The 26,879-nt window shown below is 41.8% G+C and overlaps 1 protein-coding gene and 1 long non-coding RNA gene across 9 annotated transcripts in view; one reads left to right on the top strand and one right to left on the bottom strand.

The window, feature by feature from the left end:
- The window catches only part of SORBS1 (sorbin and SH3 domain containing 1), a 120,917-nt gene that overhangs the window by 83,017 nt on the left and 11,021 nt on the right, over positions 1 to 26,879 (bottom strand). The window lies entirely within an intron of this gene.
- Positions 3 to 26,851, top strand: LOC308197545. The gene is made up of 2 exons (XR_013953065.1): positions 3 to 25,435; positions 26,088 to 26,851. It is a non-coding gene; the product is annotated as an uncharacterized lncRNA (long non-coding RNA).

The raw sequence follows: 26,879 nt of genomic DNA, 5'->3' as shown, positions 1-26,879 counted from the left end.
AAAAGGTAAACGGGAAGAAAAGATGACTGCCACTGGTCCGGCTGCTCAACAGAACTACAGAGAGGTCTGTACTGAAGCAATTAGCTGTTCACAGAAATAGCATTACTTTTAGGAAAAAAAATTCCCTCCGCTCACCGTGCAGGAAGCATAGTTAGCATAAGCAGCAGGCTGCCCAGATCCACATCATAGCATCCCTTATGTGAGAACTGATGTTTTGGGTTGTCTCCGGGGAAGGCTGAAACCACATCCGCTTTCTTGCCTTTCTGCTGTAGATCCCCCCAAGCAGCAAGGACAGCTGAATAGCACAAATACTCACGCCTCCCCACAACCTACAGTCTATTTACTGATGTAAATCACTGCTGATATCAGCTTAATTTAATATACTTGTTCGCAAAATGCAGAGAAAGAGGAGTGAATACACATCTTATTCAGCTATCCCTGATGCATGAATAGGCTTGTCTGATACAGAGCCTAGGCTGGGAGCTGGGGTAGCAACAATTGTAAGATGGGAACTCCCTGCCGCAAGGAGCAAAAACCCTCAGAAAGAAGGAGAGACGCACTAAGAAACACACATTTTCTCCTCAGACAAATTCCTTGGTTAGGGTATACAGCTAGACAGACAGCCACAGAGGCTGAATTTGCAGAGGACAAATTCCCTTTTAGTATGTTGATGGTTACTAAATGTGACAATTTAACTCCAGTCCACTATTAAATCTAAATGGTTAGATTTGACATTGATTTGATAGATGGCTGTGCAGCTTTATTGTTTCATTCAATAACATTAACAGCAGCCTGGCTTTAGTAAGCTGTTTTTGCAGGTCGATTTATAAGGTAAATATTGACACCACTCAACTTTAATCATGTCATTTATTGCATTGAACTAGTCAGTCTCCCTATGTTTCTTCTGCACTAAATGGAGAGGGGGGTTCTCCAGTGGGCAATTCAGCCTCCCCCCCACGCTGCCTTCTTGGCACTTGCCTGTATACAATAATTTTATAAAGAACTTGAGGAGGCCAACTGACCAAGTTACATGCCCACATTAGAAGACTAAGCAAATCCCTGTGTGCTTTAACCAAGCTTTGAGGGCAGTGGAATCACGTTTCCTTGGACAAGCAATGCAGGTCCAGAACCTCCAAGGGCTGGGTATGACACCAGTCTGTCAGCCAGCGAGCCTTGCAGGTTGGATATGCTCGTGACTGTACAGGGTGTGCATGAACATGACACAGAGAAAACAGAAGGTGATGGTCAGAGGTAAAAGCTCAGACTAGCAGCAATCTTATTTGGGAGCCATCTCAGAACATGCTCACAGAGTGCCAGTAATAACTTTAAAGAAGCTCATGATTTCTTTAAGGAACCACTGACATCCTGAACAACGAACCTAGAAGAATCAAGATAGTTTTTCAATAAAACTGGAATAGTTCTAGGAAGACACAAGATGAAACAAATCAGTTTTCTGTCCAGGACAGCCTATTAATTTCTCCATCTCCAACAGGTAAAAAGGGATAGATGAAAGTACCCAAATATCTCCCTACATTAAGCAGCACACTTGAAAGGATTATTTGATAGCACTGGGAAGACAGCTTCCTATAAAGCTGTCTGGAGAACGCATCAAGAGTTAACACTCCAGTTGCAAGGTCAAGTCTGGTTTTACTGGGAGACAAGGAGCTGCCATGCTGGCACAAACTACCATTTATTTGCTCTCCCAACCTGACCTGTCCTTGTGAGTTGGCAGAAGTCTGAAGCTGGCCTGAGTCCCAGCTACCAAAAGCTGCCCAAAGCAGAGAATGTGTTGCTCATCACAAGGACTAGCAGCTAGGTGGAGAGGAGGAGGAGAGAATAAATGGTACAAAAAGCAACTGATAGGATCTCCTCTGATGCTAAGAGCTGCTTTGGAGAAGGCTCCCGCCTGGCACACAGCCACGGAGCACATGAAGATGTGGGAACACAGACACCGATTGTAGCCAGTTCTGTGTCCCAGTCTTGAAGAGACAGCTCAACATTCAAAGTCCCCCCTTGGAAATATGCCTCACATTGGCTACTGGAGAACCATAGGAAATTATTTTTGGTAAAAATCAATTTAGGGTTAACAAGAAAATTCAACTTGGACAAACTCTATGCCCACTAGAGCTAGTGACAAAGCTCCCTTTCCTGCCAGTGAACCTGACAGTGCAGAGATGAATTTTAACATTTTAATTTTGTTAGACTCGAGCCATGTTCTTATATTATGGGCTGTTAGAATTTGATCTCTGCTGTAACAGAAGAGTCTACTGAAGGAGTCTGCTGGAAGACTTTGCACTGAATAGTGCAAAAGCTACTTGACAGGTCCTGTGTGAACAGCTGCCAGGCCCCCCAACAGCAACTGAGCCACTGGGCCAGCCACAAAATCAGCACACAGGAACACGTAACCACGCCAGGGCTCCCACCCAGGTACTTCGAGTGTATGTGGCCATGTAACAGGGGAGTGCTGAAATCAAGCAAACTGAGGGGAAGAAAAAATAAATATCTAAAACAAAAATCTAACACTGATGGTAAAGTCTAAACACTCCTCAAGTTTAGAACATTTGGACCTTAATTGAATAAATCACTGCTGCTTATGGCACACTGCAGTACAACCTCAGCCAGTCCCAGTACCTGGACCTGATTAGGGGGCATTTCACGATGACATAGGAAGGTGATAGCAGAAACAAGATGGGAATGAGCCAAAATGACAAGAGCAACAAGCTCCGCAATTTTACAAGTGTTTCTCGAGGCTGCTCTATTTGTGCTGAGGGCTGATACAATGCTTGACCATACCATGGTTGCACAAAATAAGACTGTCCAGCTCTTCTTCCCTTTCTCAGATCAACAACCAGTAACCTGGCACTTCTTAAAAAGGCTGGACACAGGACACACTCACTCAAACCACATCTCCATGGAGAAAGGAAAATTGCCAAAAGCAGAAAGGAGAGGTGAGAAACAGAAGAAAACTATCCCAAACAGCGGCCAAGCATAACCCAGCAAGACAAGCCTATGTGAACCCAGGTAACACCTGATCCACTGTAGACATGGACAGCTGCTCAGCACACTGCTATCCGTTGATTTTTCCCATTCTTCACAGCTTGAGCCCCAGCAACCACCAAGGAGACGGCACAGCTTCCTGTCCCCTAGGAGGCAGCAATGGAAAAACACTGTCCAAGTGATCTCACACCTGAACACTACAGGAGGGCAGCAGACACACACAGAGCCTCAAGCTCAAGAACTGGAGGTGCCAAGCAAAAGAAACACAGGAGTTCCACATTGTTTCCAAGGTAAAAAGAGAAAGGGGTTGACCCTGCTTGACTTCATGTTGTTTGTACAGGGCCCTGAGCTTTGCGCACTGAGCTGCAAAATCAAAGCAAGTACAATGGCAATGAAAACAATCAAACATCAGTGTGGGGCCAGCTTTGCAATGGAAAAGCAAAGGTTTGTAAAGAAAAAACAATACTCAGATTTAAAGGCCATTTCTACAGCCATTTCGGAAAAGAGCTGCTTGAAGTTGTTAAGATTAGCAGGATAACAATATTTTTATTTTGCCATTGTCCAACGTAAGAACAGGCAGTTCATTTTCCAAGGAATCTAAACGGACAAGACGGATGAAGGGGAAACACATGCATAGATGAGTGATTTGACCCTGATCACATAACACCAGGATCAGTGCCAGGAAGAAACTGACTCCTAGCACAATGCTTTTCACTAGTCCATACTTCTTCCAAGGCTGGAAGCAGACACCCAACTTTTGGGCCTAGCTAGAGAGACTGAAGGTGTTTCCATCACAAGGTGCCTGTTACCATCCCATCAGCTGGAGGTTAGCAGACTTTGCTCACATGCACTGTGCAGCTGGTAAAGCTGTGAGCGAATATAGCAACAAGCAGGAGCATGGAAGGGAAGACGAGGGTAACATCTTCAGCCAGAGCAATTATTTTTGTCCTTGGTCTCGTATGGTCATGTTCAACTCCAGAAGTCATAAGACTGGTGGTTCAGATAAGAACAGCTATCAATGCATCTTTTAAAAGCATCTTATCTGCGCCACTCCATCATGCGAGTTCTAGTTTAGTAAGTCACATCCAAAAAAATGCTGCCCTTAGCTAATGCAGCAAAGATGAGATTCTGGAAACATTTTAGCTTGTCAATAACAAGCTGATTCAGTCCTAATTATAATCAGCTATCTCCAATGTTATCGGCTGTTAACTTTTGGATAGTTTGTTAGATTATACCAAGCTGTTTGTATGTCATCTATATGGACTGCTCATGGACATAAGGCCAGTCCATATCAGATGACCAGTGTTCAGGGTCTATGGACTGAATGACTCACAGAAAATTGCTTTGGGCCACAAGGAAGAGTAAAAAGAACAGTGATGATATTATGAAACTGCATGCAAGGCCAAACCTTGTGAAAGCATATGATTCCCAGTGAGATCAACAGAAGAGGCAGAAGTACATTCCAGGGCAGATCTTGATCACTAAAAGCTGTTTTAGATTTTCTCCAATATGAAACTGAACTCCTCTAACTGATGGACCTTTCACCTCAGAGAGCTAATGTAAACCAGTAGCTTCACTCACCTACTGCTCAGCAAACATGCCCTATATAGTATGTGGCCTCCAAACACAAATTCCTTACACGGACTACTTGGGATTCAACTGTGTTGAAGAAACACTGTCAGCACATAGCACATTAGCTCAAGCTTTCTCAGAAGCAGCAACACTTAGCTGCCACTGAAATTCCTCTCAGGTTTGTTCAGCCCATGTCTGAGGGTCTGCTTTTACTCACCCAAGTGAGTCAGCAAGATCCATTTCACCTCTTCCCTAGCGGTGTGGGCAGTACACACTTTCTGGTCAGCAGTGCCAGCTCAGTACATAAGACCCTTCTCTACTCAGGCATGGCAGTCTTTTAGGTAGGCCTCGTAGAGAAAAATTGCTTGGAAGCAGCTAATATACACCAGTAATGGGTCCAATAACACAGCCTTCCTAACAAGTGCATATACAGGAAGCTGGATGTAGAGAATGACCAGTGGCAGCTCACAGTCTAACGCAGAGTTTAAGACCCTATTTGCATACAGAGGGAGAAGAGAAGGGGATAGCTACAGGGCAGATACAGCATTGTCTTTCAAGGAACTTTTCATTGATCAGGAAACCACATTAGAACAAGAAAAACTTAAGTGCTACAGCCCTGGTTTCTTGAGTCTTCTGCATCCCCAGCTCAATACTGAGAACAGGAACAATCAGAAAAACACGCACTGCGAAATAAAGGAACAAAGCCACGGTACATCTTCATGATGGTCACAGAGAACCAAGGCTGTGTATCAGCTCTTAAATTTAGTCCTCGAGATACAATTTTAGCGACGTGCAGTTGCTTACCCCTGTAATTCAGTGGTTACCTCTTGAAAGAGAAAAATTGTCAGCACCATGTAGAGATTGAACTGAAAGAACAGTATCGCAGCAACGCCAGAGCTCAGGGCGCATTCTCACTTTGTCTCCGTTTTCCATTAGCTAATATTGTCAGCTCCACAGAGGCGACGTATGACTTACTGCAGAGTAATACCATCCAGATACAGAGGTTACTCTTGCCTGACCCCAACCTACATGAGATTAGAATCACCCCCTCCCACTCCCACCTCTTTCAGCACCTCTATATTTAACTGCAGATTAACTCATTTCCTCTTTCCACATGTGAGATTAAAGTGTCCCAAGTTCAGTCGGCTCCAGCAGAGCCTCAGTGCACCCTCATGTAAGTCACCACTCATTACATGTACTACAGCATGTCAAGGTGGAGAATGAGTCACACTGTTCACTCTCAAACTAAACACTTACTCCTCAAGAAGTAGAGCTGGCAGGCAGCCCGGGCCCCAAGATAGTAGGAGATACCTCCAGAACTAATCTTCCCTGCCTGTTACAGGAATCTTAAAGACATAAGTGCCACTGTTTACCAATGCGTTTGAATGAAATGTGGGTCAGTGACCAAGGCAAAGGGTCAAATACACAGTGACTTGGCCTCTGGGCATGGCATCGATTACAGATCTCTAAGACTCAATAGCCAGTACATACCAGGGAGGGTGGGGAAGAAAAAAAGCACAACAAAATCTCACTGAGGTCAAGCTCACCATTCTTGGTTCAAAACAGCTGAGACAGTAAAAATGCCTGGGGGAGGGGGATTGGGGCAGGAGGCACCAGCAGAAAAGCGGCAGCGAATGCCTTCCTCACCATGTGCAACACCGCTCACAAAGGGCTGGGTGCCAAGGATGAAAATGCTGCAGTCAGACTGTGATTCTCCACCCACGGCTCTGCGGGGCACACAGGAAGATTAGCCATAAGGAAGAGAGGTATTTGCACTTGGGGAGGGACAGCAGCCACAGCTCTGGGGTGCAGGAGCCCTGTGCAGGCTGCAGCCCTGCTGCACTCACACTGTGGCCCCAACCAGCACCTGGCATCCCCAGAGAAAGCAGGAGCCTTTTGCTTCCACAGCCTCCCTCCCTTTGCATCTCAACAGCACTGTGCAAGAAAGACTATTTCTATATCTACCTGACCTTCCTGCAAATCACTTTAAGCCCTAGGGTACAAAATCTTTGTTCACTGGTTGAGAGTTAAGTGGCTGTAAATAAAGCTGGGACTTTAAATCCAGCCGCATGAGTTAACTCCACGGTGAATATAATTTTTCATAGCTAACAACTGTGGTAATGAATTTTATCTCAATGAACACAGAAAAGATGAAGCATACAGAATTCAGAACAGGAATAAGTTTCTTGGCCTTAGATTTTATATCAATAATCCTTTAAAGTACAAGCACTTATTTTCCTCATCCTCATAATGGTAAAGCCTCTCTTGTTCTAACACTTCAAGAGAAGAGGCCCCCTTAATTTTAAGTGGCTGTAATAATGGGCCTCAGAATTTCTGCCAAGAAAAACAGAAAATCAATGCGGACCGAGAGTGGGGAGACACGCAGGAGAGCCACTGGCATTTGCTTGAGCAGAACAGCTGGAGTAAGTTGTCAGTTCCCCTTACTGTATCTTCAACTGCACTGCTTGGCAAAGGGGGCTATTGAAGGAAAGAAAATGCCTACAACAAGCTTATGACACATCTCAAAAGCAATAGCAGTCTCTCCACGATTCAAGGAACAATGGAATGACAAACAGATGGAAATGAGAAATACAGCAGTGGAATGGCATAGGGAGGGCTCTGCTATGGATTGCAGGAGCAATGGGGCATGTCAGGCAGATGTCTTGTTGCCAGAGCAGAATCTGTCGGATCTAATTCAGTGACGGCATTGCCTGCAAATGAAATCACAACAGGCTAGACAGAAACAACCGTTACAATTTGGTGCTGCTGTGCATGCACCGAGAGAAAGACTATCATACTCTGTCCTCTATATTTTGGTGTAAAGTGGCCGAATTCTTCCATGAATAGAAGAACCTACTCTGTGAAGATCAATAACCACTAGGGCCATAGTGATTCTCTTTCAGTTCAAGTATTCCCAGCGGGTTACAAATAGACTGCAGTGATTTGGAAACATCCTCCTTTTATTTAAGGGTAGACTGAAGGTGTCCTGAAATAATTCCTTCTGCCAGTATGAGGTCACTGTATAAAATATACATCAAACAGGGGATGCATCTCAAAATCAATAGCAGGCTTCCAGTCATTTGAGAAACTGAAAAGATGAACAGATGGAAACAAGAAAAGGAAAAGTGCACTGCACGGGGTCACTATCAGCTCACAGAGAAGCTAGTACAAATATACTATCCAAGAGCTGCATAACTGATAGAAACACCCCTGTGCTTCTTCTCTATGCAAGTTCCATGTTGGAATAAAACCACAACTGTGTCTTATGGCAGCAAGCCTCATTCCTTGCTTCTATTCAACTGTGCACATGCTTACAGACCTTTGCATACATCTGTTCATATATCTGACTAATTTTTGCAGAGACTTAGTAAATAGGATATTTTTATCTTTGTTGCTCTCCTAATTGAGAAAATTAGACTCAGATCCAGAGTCTAAAACATGATTTGCTCCTGACAAAACAAAGAACAAATGCTAAGGGTCTATACCAGAAATACAGAAAAAAAGCTTCCTGTTCTAAAGAATAAATTCACATTTCCATATTTCTTTAAACTTCATGCTGTTTTGATGTTGTTATATAGAACACAAAAGAAAATTCATTGTAAGTGCTATGTGAAAGATTCTCAGGAGATTCCCTGCCAACTCTGCATCTTATGCTTGAACACGGCGAGTGACAAAGTAGCTGGCAAAGTGACATCAGGTACAACTGCGGTTACAGTAATTGCAAGGCCCCCTTACAATGGGTGAAAACAACTCAATAAGAAACTTCTGCTAAGAAGCCTTTCAAGGAATTTAAAAAGCAAATGAAGAGCAGCTCTCAGAACACTCTGGGTTACATCTACCACATACTGCAGGGTATTGCTACAGGATTCTGAAAGGGGAAATGCAGGAAGGGTTTTCAAGGATCCTATGATTGCTGCTGGACTGCGGAGCTCCCTGCTGCACCACAGACATGTTTTAAGAGAATTTCTGCTCATTTCAAGCACAGAAAGTGAGGAATGGAAAAACTAGGCTTGCTACAGCAAAGGCTGAGCAGCCCCAGAGCAGGTGCCTGGAAGCTGTTGAACTCCTGGGGACCACATCACTCCCTGGGTTGAGATCCGCAGTGCTCCAGGACCCAGGCAGACTCTCAGAGCAGCCACCCAGAAAACCTGACTCGCTAACCAGTGTATAATTAAATAATAACAGGGAACCTCAAAAGATTAGACAGCTGAGTCAAATTAATGCTCAAGAGACCAAAAGTAGCAAACATACATTGACGTTATAATGAAAGATTAGAGGAATATTTAGCTGGGAAAGACAGAAGCAAAGAAGAAAAGCCGATTGATTTCAGGCTACAAGTAAAGCAATGAATAATTGTGAAGCAAGATTGGAATGTGCTGATTTATCCTGTTTCATGCTATAGAAAGGCAGTAAATGTAATTGATATTCTTTTATTAAAATTATAATAAAGCAGCATAAAATCAGTCTGAGGAATTTATTACCACAGGGCAAGGAGGGAATACTAGAGTTGTACTGGCTTTCAAAAAGGATTAGACAATTTTATTAGCATAAATAATACCTACAGCTGGGAGAGCTACATGAAGAGTTACAGAAATAATCAGCTCAAAGGCATCGCTCTCTATTCCATTTGCCATCCTGTATTTGCACCTTCAGGCAGAGTGTGCATTTTCCAAGTCATAGTCAGAATTAAAAAGGATGTAAAATTCCTGTTTGGTCTTTAAATCGTCTTGTGTGAGGTGGGCGCTCAGACTCTGAGGGAGCACTGATTCAAGCTCTTCTGAAGAATTTTGGATTGCACCAATGCCAAGAAGAAAGCCTACAGCAAAAGTCTGGTACAGCAACTGCTATTTCTACTCCTCCAGGGAGCTGGAAAGCTAACAAGCACTGCAGCAAGTTGCTTACTTTAGCTCAACAGCCTTTCTCCCCCTAGAATCTGTCCCAGCAATGACTCAGTCCACTGCTACGAATGAAGATGAAGACCAAAACACTCCATCTTTGGTCTTCATACTCAGACCACCACAAAGCATGCAGACTTTGACAGAGATTCATTTCTTATAAACTGGCTTGAAAAACCACCCTGTCTCCAGCAATGGCCTGGTGCTAAAATACCAGTCCAGATTTTTAGCTTCCCCTGCTTAGCAACTGCCCTAGTTCCAAAGCATTGATGCAAAAATACTGAAGTCTTCTCACATAGCTCTGACATCCAGTCTTTAACTAAAGCATATTCTCGGGAATTCTCTAAGCTTGAACCTGTCCAGAATTGCCTGTAAGAAATTATGATCTGCTCTAAACCTTATAAAATCTCTCAGTTAAGAATGGGCACAGCACAAAGTGCCATCTCCCAGTTCGATACACCTCTGAGCACCGCACATCTAGCATGGTGTTGTCAGATCTTACAATGTGTGATGTTTTCATAAAGCCTCACCTGATGGAAACAGAAGATTGCACAAGAATCTCAGCTTTCAACTAAAATGCACAGAAAAAACAAGTCCCCAGAACAAACACAACAAGTTACTGACATGATGAAGGGAAAGACTTGAACAACCAGAATGGATCAGGAACCAGGAGGCAAATGAAAGTTATTCTAACATATTCTTTCATGACAGACTAAAACCCGTTACGATTCTTTAAGTGAAATCCCTTAATATGGGGTGGGGGGTAATCCCTATGATGATTCAAAAATATTTGAATATTTTCAATATTTGAAGTGTCAGTATTACAAAGTTAAAGCACATGACTTCACAGCATGCTCTGACCATTCTCTCTTGGGAAACAGATCCTGTTTTAATGCAAAGACCTCCAGAACCAGAGGACAAGGGAGGGGAGTGCCAAAATAAGAAGCTGAAATGATGCCAAGTAGAATAATTGAAGTACTTGGTGACATTTCTCAGGAGCCACTGCTTCCCTTTGATCGTTGCACAAGTGCTCTAGGGGCAGGATGACGCGGGTGCTCCCGGCTATGCTGGATTTAGGAATCCCCAGTTGGACTCCATCATTCTCCCATGCACAGGCACAGAGCAGAAAGTGCCTCAGATTGCTGCTGCATCCTGCCAGGTGCCAGACATCACTAAAAAAAGAGCAAACCTGGACAAAAGTCAGAGGTTTTCTTCAGTCTCTTTGCACTGAGGTCTAACATATCCAGTAACTCCAAAAGCTCAAGAAAAGGGAGAGTTAAATTTAACAGGGGACATTGTTTTCCCATCTGCCTTCTACGAATGTATGGCAGGAAGCTCTGTCCTTTTCTTCTCATGCCAGGAGAACACGCCTTGCTTAGCTTTGACTTGAGAAACACAAGAGCATATCTAGCTCCATGAAAAGACAGCATAGGAGTCTTAGCCGTAGCTCCCCTTGGGTCCAACTCCTTCCACAGTTTACATCACAGTGGGCACAAAAAAACAAAACAAAAGAATTTGTACCCTTATCCCAGGGGTTTTTTCCTCCCTGTGAAGTCAAACTACAGTAAGCAGCTGAAAGTAGGATGTGAACTGAATACAAGAGGCCCAGTCATGCCAACTCTTATCAACTCTTATGTTTGAACTGCAATTCCTATGGTAGCTGTTTTTGTTTGTTTGTTTTTCTCTAAGATCTGAGCTGCTGTAACTCATGCAGTAACCAGCAATTTATATTTCAACTAAATAAAAAGTTTTCTGGGAATGTCTATTCCACACAGCGCAGAGATGTGCATGAGCCCTGAGCTGGCTGCTACATAGCAGCCTTAGCACTGCGCTCCAGGGCGCAACACAGGCTGCTCAGGGTCTCCAGGTGAGATCAATTAAGTGTCCACATAGGTATTCCTAATGTAAATATACACAAGGCCTAGGCACCGTTTACTTCACACATTCCTAAAGACTTAGCTCCCCATAGAGGCCCTATTTATCACCTTTGAAGACCCAAGCTGTCAGCACCATCCTCCAGAGCTGACAACTACCTGCACTTTCTGCAAGAGTGAGCATTGTACTTCCATGGCAGAGGAGCACAGTAATGGCACCATCACCTTGCTGAGTAGGTACCTCCATTCTTACAGGGTTATTTTTTTTTCTCGGCCTTGCCTTCTTAATTTCTACTTTTAAGAAACATATGAATATGTAACAACCACAGCCCTCTTTGCAGCTACAGAAAATAAGTTTGAAAAAAGTATTAAAGGCTCAGAAGAAAAAAATCAAAATGGCATAGAAAATCCTGGTATACTTTTTAAAAAAATCCAACGGATTCTTATCTGTATCATAATGAATTAACCATGACAATTTTGTTTGTCCATCAAAGGTGCTTCTATGCATTGAGACTGTCAAAATGCAGAGGCACATACATTTCATAGCTAAATATTCCAGGGGATGGGAGACATAGTGGTAATCCAGTTAAGAATAGAGCATACCTTCTCATGTTGTGCAGAATACATCACAGAATTTCTCTACCTACAAGAAAGCATGGGTGTTGTGGTTATAACTTTCTCATTCTGCACCATGACAGTGGTCCCCAACATTTTAGGGGTGTCACTTGGAATGGTGAAAGATCAGCATGATGTACGTACCTTTGTACCTACTCCAAGAAGTCACTTGTCAGAATAGTTGCTACCCATGAACATGATTAACTGGACGTTTCTCGTATTTCCCGTGAGATATTATTAAAGTCCTCATGTTGGTGAATCAGCCAAGCTTTGATTACTCTGCTCTTGTTTACAGTTTTGCATAAGATGCAAGCCGTTAAGTCAAGTTGTTTTTCAAATTCTCTAAGCATGCTAAACTTTCAGAACTAATCCTATAAACTAGGTTCTCTGGGCTTTCAGAGCTTCCCTAATATGGTCATTAAATGTCTGAGAGATGAGGACACCTCACAAATACTCAAACGAACGATAAACTTTTCAGATTTATCATTAAAAAAAATCAGAGACAAAAGATATGCCAGACTACATGTTGGAGCCAAGAGACGACAAAACCACGCGATTGACAAACGCAACAGATGTCTAGGATAGCTCAGACAAAACAGTCAAATATGGTCGCAGAATTTAAAAAGGGACGAAGGATACCATTGCAGGGCTTTGAGAAAGTTATCCAGTAATCTTGTGATTTGCAAAATGGTTCTGAAATGAAATTGTTCCATTTTTCTATTTTTAAAACACGAAAATGTGTTGAAATGCAAGAAGTACATGCAAGCCTAACTTTTCTGACAAACACCCAGATCAAACCCAGCTCGTTTCTTATTCAGCACTGTGTAAAGTTCTACTACTCTTACTGATGGCTTTGCAAATGTTTATACATTCAATCCAAGTCAACATTTTCAGTCTGAGACAGTGCTGCCATTTATGAAACCACATCTTGGTTGGATGAATTCTGTACTAACCCTATGCCAGAGTTCATGCAGACTGTCATGCACTTCTTCACATTTTACTATTTTGGCATCACGGAACTTCACAAGCTAGACCATATCAGTGCTGTGCAGAAACAAGTATACCAACAGAAAAAGGATAAATTCTCTTCTCATCCCCTTCACTCATCTATCATCAATCCTACCTATGCTCCTTTTAACAAAGGCAGTGAAATTGGCAATCACTCCCCTATAAGCTTGCTTGACCTAGCCAAGGGGCTGATACACAGAGCCTGGCCATTCATTCAAAAGCAGAGAATGCTTTGGCCCAAGCACACAATTTTATCCGAATAGCAGGGGCTGACAGACCTTTTGAATATGACTTCACAGTAAAAGCAGCCCCTTTCAGAAGATCTGTAACTCCACTGCTTCATATCTAGCCCATAATGTGATGACAAATACCTTTTTCCTTCCCATCCATTCAGATAATAGAGAGCTTGGCTTTATTATAACACAACTGGGCTAGTTATAAGGACACTTGGCCAAAATATTTTCAACAAGTTGTTCAAACATTATTGGTTTTGTCCTAAAAAGAGCAAGGTACTCACTTGTCTTTTTGTAAGTGAACATCTGTTTAGTTAGCAAACCACAAGACATGCGATGTCCATTAGCTAAACTGCCAGGATCTTGGGAACTTCCACTGCATTGTTCTTCTGATCTCAGCAAGCCTTAGCCAGCATTGTTCCACCACATTTCCCTGTAATCGGGGCAAACAGGGCTGCTCCAGCATGACAGGATTGGAATGAGTTAGGAAGACATTTCCATTCCAAAGATCAATAGCAGCAGCCAGCCAGCATTACAGACTCAGTTCTTTGTTACTCAGCTGCTAAAATCCACAGGATCTGAGAGCAGCAAAGGTGACTCTGTTCAACTGTTATATTTATTTGCAATGTGCACTCATGGCTAACATTTTACTTCTGAAACACATTCTGACCTTAGAAGGAGAACTATTTCATTCTGAACTCTCCATGGCTCACATATGGTATAGAAACCTCCAGCTGTATCACGTGCCAAGAGAATCTGAACAAGCTTTCACGATAGTTATGAAAATTTTTCTCCCCCTTTCCCACATTTTATTAAGACAGACACTTCAAAATTTTGTTTGGTTTTGTTCTCATTTTCCTTCCAGCCAGGATTCCACAAAACAGGTCCAAGGAGACTCTTTAACAGTTCAAAGCACTATGCACTACTTTGACCACCGAGGTGCATCCATGCCATGGAAATAGCTCAATAGACAGAGATTGTTCATACAGTTTTCTCTTCACCCCAGTCACCTCCATACCAGAATTCCTGAGCCCAGCCCATCACTTTTCACAGCCCCCTCGAGGCAGCACTTAACACACCTCTTGGGTTTGCTAATGATGCAATTAGGATAAATCATCCAAGTTCAGGACTCGAATTTACAAACTCTATGGCAAAACATTCACCAATTTTCAGGTGAAGCAGATCCCTAAGGCTTCATTGTAGCAAAAAAAAAAATTAGGCAGCTGTATGTAAATGAATTCTTGAGCTCCATGTGAAAGAAACAAAGTGTCATCTTTATTACAACAGGACCCATGAAGAGAGAGCAATCTGATGAAGGGAAAATAGATCTGCTGAGATGAAGCAAGATCCATGACCAACTTTACCAAGCTCGTGTCAGTGAAGTTGTAGCTATGCACTGGGATCCTGCTGTTCCACCCCGCCCCCCCCCCCCCCCCCCCCCCCGAGAAAGAGGGAGGTGACATCATTGACACCCAGAAGGTGCAGTTTTTCCATAACTTACATTCACAGTACACATACTTCTGTCACAGCATACCAGTCATATGTTTCATGTGGGCCTAACTTCTTGTACAAATTAATCCCCTCTTGTTTTGCTATCAGAGTATTGTCATGTAGGAACAAGGAAAGAGGAATGCTACATGTGCTCAGTGAAGAGGTCAGTGACTAAACATGTTCTAATGCAGTTTAGACTACATGAAGTGAATTATCTCAATGGTACAGGATGAGATCTTCCATAGAAGACTGATTTGCTGAAGTCACTGGTATGTGTTTCCTGGAAGACTATTCTGAAATACAAAGAAATTCTACTTCAGTAACTTCTGTAAACCAAATTTGGATATATAGTGGCTTCTTTTATTCTCCTTGCCATTTGCATAATTCATGTGAAAGTATTCAGCAAGCCTAAGATAAGTAAAAGGACAAATCCTAACTTACAGCTTTCAGAACGCAGAAGTCCATATATAGATGATAATACAACAGATTTAATAGTGGTAACTAAGTAGTGTCTTCAGTTAATTAACTTGCAGTGTTTGAGATGTTTCCTGTAATAGCTTTAAGAAAACAAGACCAGAACAGTTGGCATTTTATCCTTTTGCATAACTAAATTGTAATCACAAATTAGAGATCTTCCTACCAGCAGAAAAGTAGCAACAAGCCCTAACTGCACCAGGAAGTTCCAATAGTATCTGCCTTTGAACAAAGCACTACAGGAGCTCTTTGGCAAGAGAAGCCTGAACTCTCATCTCATGATGAACCTCATCTTTACACTGCGTCACGTTACAGAGCTGTTCTAGGGCTTTAGTTCAGAGGTAGTGCTCTCATGACCACAGGCTGACCTCCAGCAGGCAGGAGACGAGGCAACTCCCTGGGGGTCCACAGCTTTTTTCGATCTCTATTTGCCATTCAAATCCCTGCACTTTGCTAGCCCCAGGGTTCCTCCTTTGCCCAGGCTGAGTGGGATGTGTTTCACATCTTAGCTGAAGTAAATCACAGAAACGCTTTGCATATTTGGCAAGCAACAGCCTTCCCCAACCTCTTCTATAACTAGGTGCCAAGTCATGCTGTTTCACTGACTCAACTGCTAGGAATCAGAACAGCACTTTCTATTGCTCCAAGACTAAAGTTTGAGGGGTTGGAGATTGAGGCTTTTATTCTGAAAGAATGACAATATCAAACTGCCTTAACATGAGGGCTTTTGGGCTATCAGTGCCCCTAAAGCAGTATTGTCACACACCCTCCTCTGGGTGTAAGCCATCCCTCACCCCCAGCTCTTGTGCACAGGAAACTAAGGATATCTCCTATGGGCTGGAGGTAGCCACATCTTGCAGAAAGTTGGTTTCCACCAATGCTTTTCAGGAAGCAGAAGGCAAAAGTTAAAACAATGCTCTTTACTGAATGTGGGATGTTATAGCACATCTTATAACACACACGGTAATTACCCAGAGATGCAGGGAGGCAGTATTTGATTACAAATAGCGGCAGGTGACAATGCTGTTGGCAATTAGTCTGAATTGCCATGCAAATTGCCAGCAGCAGCATCTTACCAGATATAGACCTATTAGGAGAGTCGCTGTGAGAACAGACTGAGTGCACTGTTACCTTCAGGGCTGGCTGCCAGCTCCAAATGTCAGGGCTGTGCTACTGCAGATCTCCCAACCCTGTCCACCATACAAGCTACTTGACATCTTAATAGGTTTGCCAAAACAAGGAGGGTTGGCAATTCAAACCCCTGTCTCTCTCTTGCATCAACAAGTCACTTGTATTTTAAACATTGCTAACAGCACTTACTGACTATGCAGAAGGGTGATCAACACTTAGGAAAGCAGACATGCTTCTCTCGATGCCAGCATGATAAGTAAGGTGAAGAGGAAACAGAACAAAAATATTTAAGCCTTATTTAGTCTCAGCAAAACCTTGGGTAGTTCAACCTGATTCACTGCCAACCCACTGCATCTGGATTTAGTTTCTGATGAAAACATCTATAGAGACAAATAAAGTGACATAAGCCAGTCCTAAATTATGAGCAAAGCTTAGAAATAGTCTGTCATGACAAATGGAAACTATGCTGTTACAAATAACAGGAACTTGTCCTGTGAGGCAATAAGAGAACTGCTACAGGTCCAGAAGCCCTGGCATATTCATACCAAGAACCACGAGGGGAATGGTAATGCCGCATTTCAGTCAAAAAAAAGATGCATTTCTATAGCACGTCATCTCAACTTCACAGCAACTCTAAGCTGAGAAGTCTCTATTACTGTGACTATACAAGTGTTGCTCCCACTCCACTGATGCAGAAATTGGAGCACAGGCAGGATGAGACTTTTTTGAAGTCCCCAAGGAAGTCACAAGCAGCCACATGAACTGAGTATGCAGTGTAATCAGTTGCCAATAGACTCCCAAAGCACAAAGGGAATCCTTAATAAAAGGGCAAGCCCTCTCCACGCTGTTTCTCTAAATAACCAGTGTGATTTGGGAATTCATGTCTATGATCAAGATATTAAGAGTTAATTAATAAGGTTGTACAATGAAGTGTTGACACCCTTCAACAGTCACACTCACTCCACAAATGTGCCTAGAGAAGCATGTAAACAGCATAACAAAATTTGGATGACTCCAAAGAGAGCTGCTCTCTGTGTGGTAACCATCCCACTAGAACACTATTTTGAAACTGGTCCAGGAGCGAACAAAAGTCTCCCCCAGATTAGCTGCCCAGTGCCTTGCGAAGAGGAACTCACCACACATGCACGACAGCACCTTCTGTCCAAACCTGTGCCACCAGGAAACAGCTTGGGTCATATCAGAGCGAGGCTGACATTGCTGTCTGGAAAGTGGGATTTGACATTGCTTCTGCCCATGGTACGAGGCCTGTGACTAAAGGAATTAAGTGTGTTTGGCAATCAAACTAGTCCTTTTTTTTTTTTCTTCCATCAATCCAAAAAGAGAAGACATGCACAGACAGTATCGTATTGCATCTCTTTTCTCCCACCCTTGACAGAAGGAAAACAAACAGTATGCCAGCCCCCCTGCCAAAAGGAAAACCTGGATCTCTCCACGCGATGTTTGTTAAGGAATCCCTGGTGTAGCTTGGATTCCAGCAGGTCCAGGTTTCAAAAAACCCACAGAAATAGAATATACTCCTGCAGCTATTTAACTCTGTGCACATGATCAGTGCCACTAACCAGAATTATGTATTACCATAACTTTTGGCATGGATAAAACTGCAGTTGCAGATGGCTTCTGAGGCAGCAAACACCAAGCAAGTGCCATTGTACTTTGCTAGACAGATTCGACTTTGTCCCTAACTTCCTCCAGATACTTCTGTTCTTTGCTAGAACTGAGCTCCCCTCACATTGCAGGCATTCAGTTTTCATCTTCACACAGATCTGCAGTTTTTCCTTTTCAGCCTGCAAAGTATTTACTGAACACAAAGACAAGTAGGTAAACCTGAAGAGTTTCTCCTCCCTACTCTGTTAAGATAGGCAAATAAAAAAAACTAAACAAAAGGTATAGCAACTTTTCATTTAATATTATCTTTAAGCAAAGGTGTTATGTGCGCAGCACCTTACAACAGCAGTTAAAAGAGCTGATGCTGAGCATGTTGTGTAATATCAATATTAGTTAACCTAACATCATGAGGATGGCCCTCCTTATAATAAGAATATTTATGGAATAGTTTAAGAGCCACATGGAATAAAGTAATACAGTGACAGAACACTAGAGACCTCAGAAATTAGTAACAGTAAATTTTCACAACAATTATGTGACATGTTCAGAGCAAAACTGTCTATTCCTTGTTAACAACTTCACGCGGGCAAACAGGTAAAATCCCATTTGGCTCTAAATAACCACCAAACATACCACACATCTGAAACATTTGTAGCCTTAAACTCCCAGGGTTTTATTTTTTCAGAAGTTTTAGATCCTGCTGACTGCTGCAGGTGTAATATCTCTGCAATCCTCTATTTTCTATTTCCCAACAAGATCAGCCAATCAGTGCTCTTTAGCAGCAGGAATCCACGTCCCCTTCCCCTTCAAAAAGCATTGTCAAAGTGCGACTTGCAAAAGAACTTTGTAAAACATAACCCTCACTCAAGATAACAATGAAAACAATTCACTACTCTGTTGATTCTAAAAACGGACATTTCCGCATGCACAAACAAAGGATAAATAATCCTTTAACGACAGGATCCACTTCACCTCAGGACAGCTAAAGAAATGTCAGCCTTTTAGACCATTACCTCTGCAGTCAATGGCAAATGACAAATGCAGAGGACAAGTCATCCTGTCCTAAGGCATGCATACAAGCTGGAATGAAGCACCCCACAGCAGTGCTGTTCTTTCTCTGCTAACTACAGAGAGAGCCTGGGAACCCAGTTTAAGAGATTTACCTCACCTCAGCAAGCACAGCAATAACCCCCCCGCCCCGTCACAGGCCCAAGTGGAACAGCTGAGATGATGGCAACTAGCTAGACCTAGATCATGGCACCCAGGCAGCAGCTCCTCTTTGCAGGGCTCCCCTCATTCCCTGCTACATGTAGATACTTAACCCTTTACAAAAAGAAAAAGGAAACATTGAACAGACAAACAGCTGTTGTCTTTTCCTACAAGAACAGTAAATGCATAGTCCGGTTGTGTCAGCTTGTAATAGACCTCAAGCTGTGGGTTTTAAACCTGTGGTTTGTGTTTTGACAGCAATGTGGTTTGGACACAACCACACACAGTACAAATACCACAGCTGAAGGTGTCAATTCCAGACTGTAAATTGGGTTGTACTTAAAATATAGACCAGCCTATGATGGAATATTTGGGATCCTGTAACATTAAATATCACTAATCAGATGCCCACAGTTCATTGATGGAAGTCTTGAGCATTAAAACAGCAATTTCATAACACTTTCACCTTCCCAAAGATCCCACACAGGTTGTGCAGTTGAGTGCTCAAATGAGACTCAAAAGTCCCAGCACCCCTCCCTGCTCTGATACAGGTGAGGTCCGGGCTCTTTCCTTAAAGGCAGAATTTGGGTCTAGATTCCTCAGAGGAAATGTGCACCCTGGTTGCAGCCTTATTCTTAAACATGGCTATTCATCACTGGGGGTTCCTGGATACAGCCCATTCAGCGTACTGGGAGATCTGGACAACTGTATCAGTTATAAAATATTGTAGCTGATAAAATATAATGCATTTAGAAACAAGATGCTTTACATGCACTGCACATCCGAGATGGTAAGGAGCCCTCTCAGCTATCTGCAGTTATTGGAAGAGCAGTGATTCACCCATTTTCAGCCTGCTTTACTACACCCGTATTCACAAACCACAGTTAATTTTTCTATTGGTAAACCAGTTTGCATTCCAGAATTAGTCAATATTGTTAGCTGTATTTAATAATCCGCTCTGGCAGATCCTGTTTATTTCAATGTTGAAAGAGATTAAGTATACCACCATGAAAAAGGAAATACAGATTAAGCCCATGAAAGATTTATGTACATTATTGATCATGTAAATCCAGAGACAGCACTAAGGAACAGAAGTGGAATGAGAGGTTTCCTGAAGTAAGATTTTAGATCATAATCAATTTTGCACCATACTCACTTATTTGAAGGGAAGGCAAAAGCCCTACACCTCAACTAGCCCCCCATTTCCACAGAATAACCATGGTGCATTCTATATTTAGGATGTGATTTTGCACCATCGTATGCAAACAGCCTTTTCATGAGTGATTTCACCAACAGCAAAGCAATTACTCATGTAACCAAGGATTTTTCTCGCAATCACAGGGTTTTCAGGCATCTGTTTAGTATGGTAATCTGTGTTCATATTAAATCAACGCTTAATATAGTGGTTTCTTAAATTACCTAACAACTGCTCATGCAAAAAGATCACGTAACAAGAACACCCTAAAATACATTTTTTATTTACTGTTAGCACTTTAATACGAATTGAGCGATGTTATCCTGAGCTACAGGGCGTGGTATTAATTTGAGCTTCAGAATGTCAACGGGAGAAGAAAAGGCAGTTCATTTCAGTAACAAAATGCTTTATTATCTATCTGCAAAATACCCGTGGCATTTAGAAGACAGTGATCCTCGTATCTTTGTGAACTTTAGCAAGGATCTGTTACAAAATGCCATGCGCAAATGATGGATTGTTGTAGTGTTACGACAGAAATTGGCTTCCAATAACAGTCTTCTGACCTACAGCATGGTTAGCACAGGACAGAAACCCTCCACATCACAAATCCACACCATGCCTTGGGCTCTCCAATTCATAATCAATACTTTGTTTTTCTTCATAAAACTAAATGACTTGAATTTGGTAATGTTTCTAAAGGAGACAAAAATATACCATATACACTTCACTGATTAGCAGACTAATTAGTTCAAGTTGGTGTTGCTAGTTGACACTCATAGCACCAGACAACTTCAGATGGCTGTGCAAACATTAATTTAGCTTTACAGAAATTGCATGAGATAAGTATGTGTTATTAGGCCTATTTTAACAGTCAGGAAATGAAGGACAAAAAGTTTTAAGAAAGCTGCTCCATTTGTTTAGTTTTCCTTTCACTGAAGTCAATGGAAAATTTGCCAGGGCCAGATTTGCATTTGCATGGGGTCCCTTTATACCCCTCTGGCAGAGCAAAAAGCCTAGTTTTAAGGATCCTGACCTTGCCAAGCAGCATAACGAAACCTTACTGGAAATAAGAATTGGGCCTCCATCAGCTTGAATGGGAACAGATTTTACTGTGCTATGTACTTCTGAAATTCCTACCCACAACAGCTAGATAGTTTGAACAATGTGACACAACAGGCTTGCAACAGAGAAGAATATGACAACTGTCTGACACAAGCAAACAATATTGCAGACCAGCCCACCTGAATACACTTCTTGCTTTGAAGAGGGCTCAGTAAGTCACACATAACATTTTAAATTATGTTGGAGGATTTTTTAAAAATAGAAACAGATGCAATACATGTGACCTGACAGTTCTGCCGACCATCTATTACTGACCTGCTCCCATGTGCTGTCTGCACTAAGGCGTGCATTGTTAGAAGATGGCAGCAGTAAAGTTATTTCATTAGGGTGTGAGTAAGAGATGGATGAAGGCAGAAAGGCTGAAGGAAGAAATACCACCTCAGAAAAGGCTCCTTGCTCAGATAGGCCGGGATAGAGGATTAAAGCTGGCTACTCTTGTATGCGAATACATGGCATTCACTGTACATGGACCTACTTCCATTAGTCATGCTGGAAGCTAAGACGCAGATGCCCCCTATGTGAACATACACATCTGACTTTGAGGGGATCAAAATGCTGTTTTGAGAAAACCACCCAAGTCTGTTTAAAGCTATCAGTTTAGTAAGTTGTTCCCTCCATCCTCCCCCTCCACCTCCAAGCAGCAGTTACACTTTAACCATGTATGGAAGAGACTTCAGAGTCTGAGTCATTAAAACCTACAGAGAATAAAAGAACTTGGCAAATATGAAAGCAAAGCATTTTAAATGGCTCTGAGACAGCCTGCTCCCCCTTGCTACTGAAGATGTGATAGATGAGTTACCATTTATGTGTAGGAGCTGACAATGTGAGGTTTTGGACAAGTCCCTAAACTTAATTACACACAATGTGCCCCAAACAGTTCAAATACAAATTATGCCAAAAACTGTGGGAAACCTTTTGATCTTACTAAAGAAAAAAAGAAACCAACGTTTAAAGTAGTAGTCTTGTGTGTTATCTGCAGACAAACTTCCTGCCAAATATTATAGTGCCTGCCAAGAGCTACAGTATTTTTGGATAGTTTCTTATTTACAACCCCTCAGCGTGCATGAAACAGTGATGTTTTGCCATTTTTAGGAGTGGCTGATCATATGAAAAGCTCTAACAATTTAAAGTTACAAATTCTTTTCACAGTACTTGTCTTAATGGAGAGAGCATTACAGCAGTCTTCAACTTCCCTATAAAAAAACCAAACATATCAGAGGGGAAGAAAAAGACAACAGCAAAAAAATCACAACACAATGTGCTGAGGAAAGATCCAGTAGATGTCATGTGGAAGCTCAGACAACCAAATGACATTACCCATGAGCATGTGCGATTTAACAGGGACAATATTCTGCTCCTGGTATTACTGTAATATGCAAATAAAATCAATGGTTATGTTTTTTCTTCTCCCTCCTCCATGTTTTTAGAAGATGTGTAGCCACACATCAGCAAGATTTACCTGTATGAAAAACAGACTGTTAACAGTCAACTTTCAAACCTTTTGGGATGTTCCCAGAGTGCTGCTAAGTAATCACAATTCAGCATCATGCTTCCTCCCTCAAGACAATTCAGCAGGACTTGGATTCTCAAAGAGGTTGTTGATGAACTGGGATTCAGGAAATCCGAGCTTTATTCCCTGCCTTCTGCTACCTCCACATTACAGCACAGCACCTCTTTTTCTCAATTAAAAAACAGGACTAAAACCACCAATCTCCTTTTCAAGCACTTAAAAAAAAAATCAATACCATGTACAAACTATGCACTTATTCAGTCTCCCCACCCTAAAAACAACAGGATTTTGACATTTACTTGCTATGTGCTCCTGAAACACTCTGCCTAATATTTATGCCAATTCAATCACAGTAGCATTTCTCAACAGCAGAGACTCCACTTACCCATCTCTACCTAGAATAAATCTCAAACGCATTTACTCTGGAGTTCAGTTCTAGTGCTGTGAACTCAACCCCTGGTCCTCATTATAGCATCTGATCCATGCCAGCACTTGCAGCCACACAGATCCCCACCAGAAGGGCTGTGTTTACCCAATTACAAGAAACATTTGGGATGAATAACATAGAGAAAGACTAGTCCAAAGTGATTCCTAGTGCCATTTGATTTCCATTGGCATCATTAATGATTACTTCACTTGAGAACCCCACCTTCTCTCTGACTCCAACCATTCTCCAATTCACAACATGAATAAGTTCATAAGAGTGAGAATACCAAGTACACTGAAGGCAAAATCCACCCATACATTTTAGGTACTTCATAGATAACAATCCTTCTACATAACACTATCCACAATAAAGTACATCATTACAGATAATACTCTATTCTTCATAAAGTATATAATCTTTAAGAGTATGTATCTTTAAAGAGCCACACACCATGCAGAAAATCATATTTAAATACGTTCTCTACAAGTTTTTTTTAATATATTACCTACTCTTCCTTTCTTGGTAAGGGGGGCTCAAATCTGTTCTGTTTATCCAGTATTTGCTTAATTTGTTCTTTTTTCCTCAACATTACAATCAACAGAGTTGAAAGCAATTAAGTCACAAAGAAATTGACAGGACACGGTGAGAATAAAAACTCTGAAGAGGCATCTGAGAGGGAGCTGCAAAACAGGTTAGCACAGATTTGAGTGCCAAAAGCTTCTCACGAACATGGCAAGATGATGAGAGGTAAACAAAAAGAAATTAGCTTTTCTCTGTTTCTCATGGTTTATTCTCTGTGAAAATTACGTAGGTCTTAAGAGTTTTGGAAGCTCATAACACAATTTTTGGAATTCAGAAACTGAGGGTTTTTTATATGGGGTTTCTTGTACAACAGGACACCCCTGAGTTACACAGTTTTGGCCCTGGGGTATCTTTACCACATACAGACAGAGCCAGCAGATTCCAATGGAATCTAAAAATAATTTAGAATGGTACATTAAAACATATTCATGTGCTAAACATCACTGCAGCCTGCCTCATAGGGCACATTCAACACACATCTGTGCTTGCCTCCATTCAGATATTACCAGAACTTGAAATCAAAAATAAGAAACCAAGACCTCACTTTTACCGATTAATTGAAGTAAACCAAAGTAAAATAGATATGCTGTGTGACAGATGCAATTCTTTCCCAATAAGGCTTGCAGTAGATCTTCAGTTCAGCAAATGCTTTCTATATGGATACATGCAGATGATGCAGTTACCTCAAAGAATCTGTTTTCATATTTCAGTGTTTTTATTAGAGCAGTATGTAATAGTTCAGTCACATCCCATCCCTGAAGTGCTAGGGACATTTAGGACTGCAGTCCTTATCAGACTAGTTCATAGCTGATACAAACAACACAGACAAATAAAGCATTATTACTTTCACAGGTGGGGAAATTTGACGCAGATAGATCAAATAACATGCTAGAGATCACACTGCGTGTGCAGCAGAGCTAGGTATGCAGTTTATTCCTCCTAGTGAGCCCCAGTTCACTGCCAAAACTAATTTTCATCTGCCATAGGGAGGCTAGACTTCCCAAGCTGCTGTGCCCAGTTATTTTCTCTCTCATTGGGCAGGAACTGATAGCTGTACAGGACAGTAAGCTATCATACAGGTTATAACAGAGAGAGGATTTTCTATAATTGGAGACCACTTGGACACCTCAGAGGAGCTTTGCAAGGGGAGTCCTCCTGTAGAACAGACTGGAAGCTCTCTACAAGGAGATTTAACAGCTATTAGCAACCAGGCTCTGGCTCCTTCTCCAAGTGTCTGCCACTGTTGGCCTGTTTGCCTCAGAATGCTTTAAAATAGCAAACTTGGTATTTAAATCTCAAGGAAATCATCTGGGAAAACTTAACAGGGACATGAGGCACAGCATTCAGTTCTGTTCAGCCTCCTGAGCTCAAACCACTAACAGCTGTCTCCAGTCACAGATGGGGGGACTGGGAAGGCACTCAGGGTGCTTTGGAAGGTGCTGGTGAGCAGGGCTCCTCTTTGGAGCAGCAGCAGGTAGTCATTTGAAACATCATGTAGTATAGCTCCAATCTTTCAAAATTACCAGAAGTTACTAAGCAAGAAGATGAAATATACCTAATGGAAACATTAAAACCAGCATCAATCAGGAAAGAGAGACAAGGTTACAATCTTCAGTTATCACCCCAATCTACCTAAAAGCAAATATTTGGGTTTGGTTCTAGATCGAGACTGATCTAAAAGGTTCCAGCTGCAGCACACCAAACTCAATGACTTGACTCAGTAATTCCTATCACAGTTAAAACATTTTAGATGAGACCTAAGATTAGATTCTTCTGGTTATGCTGATATAAATATGGAAGAATTCATTTTAAAAGTCCCAGTCGGTGTGAGTATGTGGACACTTGGACTGTAAGGCAGGAATAGTGACTGATATTTGGGCTGGATCTTCGGTCTTTTTTTCTGGTTTTATTCTAGTCCCATAATGACCTGCATCTGTCTTTAGAAACTTAGTTTCTAAGGCTTCATGTCAGGCTCAATTTTCTGATAAATTAAGACGTTTTCAGTCCAAATTAACACCTCTTAAGTAGACTTAAAGTTGAGCTCATTTTACTCTGAGTTTTAGTTAAGAATTTCTCAACTTGAACTTGCAGTTACACACATGGCATCCTTTTTACTTTTGTTTCAGGATGTTCGTCTGGGGAAATTTCACAGGCAAGAGATGCCTATCTGAGAATGGAATCAATCAGGAATGCAGCTACAACAGAAAGAACTTCAGCACACCATAAAAGAGAGAGAGAAAAAAGCAAATCCTGCTACAAGAACAGTCCAGCGAAATGCAACTGTAGTGAGTTTGGGCTGCTTCCCAGTACTCCAGAGGGAATTCTGCTATTTGCTGAGTTTAGTGAATGTAATCTAGTGCTGAAGGAAAACCAGAAAAAAAAAAAAAGGCAACACAGAAGTACTGCTGCTTTCACCATTTTCTCAGTTCTACTCAGTATGAGAAAGCATACAGAAAACAGAGAAATTATTGTGTTGCTGTGGAAGCGGACAGAAACTTGCAAAGCAGATGTTCTCAGCACAAATTAGAGCAACTGATTAGATGTTGAACAAAACTACACAGCCAGGCTTTTTACTTTTTTTTTTTTTTAAAGTCATTCAGCTAGCAGAGAAAAAAAAAACAAGAAAAAGGAGACTCAAAAAACTATTTTGGACACAACATCTGTAGAGATAAGTAAGTCCCATTTAGTTATACAGTCAAAGGGAATCGATACTTTCCACTGCACATCACATACAACACCATTTGAGCTACTTTCCTTTGTGAATCTCAGCGTGCAACATTAGGCAGGAATTTCTAAATCGCTCAGAAGAGATTCAAACAGTTAACAGGAAATGTAAAATAAAACAACTCAAACAAAATCTCCTTCCAAAGGCAACAGATACACCACAAGTTATTTATAGTGGAAAAATTAGAAGAGAT

This window comes from Anser brachyrhynchus (assembly GCF_964034855.1).
Source record: "Anser brachyrhynchus genome assembly, chromosome: 6".
NCBI classification, from domain to species: Eukaryota; Metazoa; Chordata; class Aves; order Anseriformes; family Anatidae; genus Anser; species Anser brachyrhynchus.
This window is presented reverse-complemented; position numbering and strand designations above follow the sequence as displayed.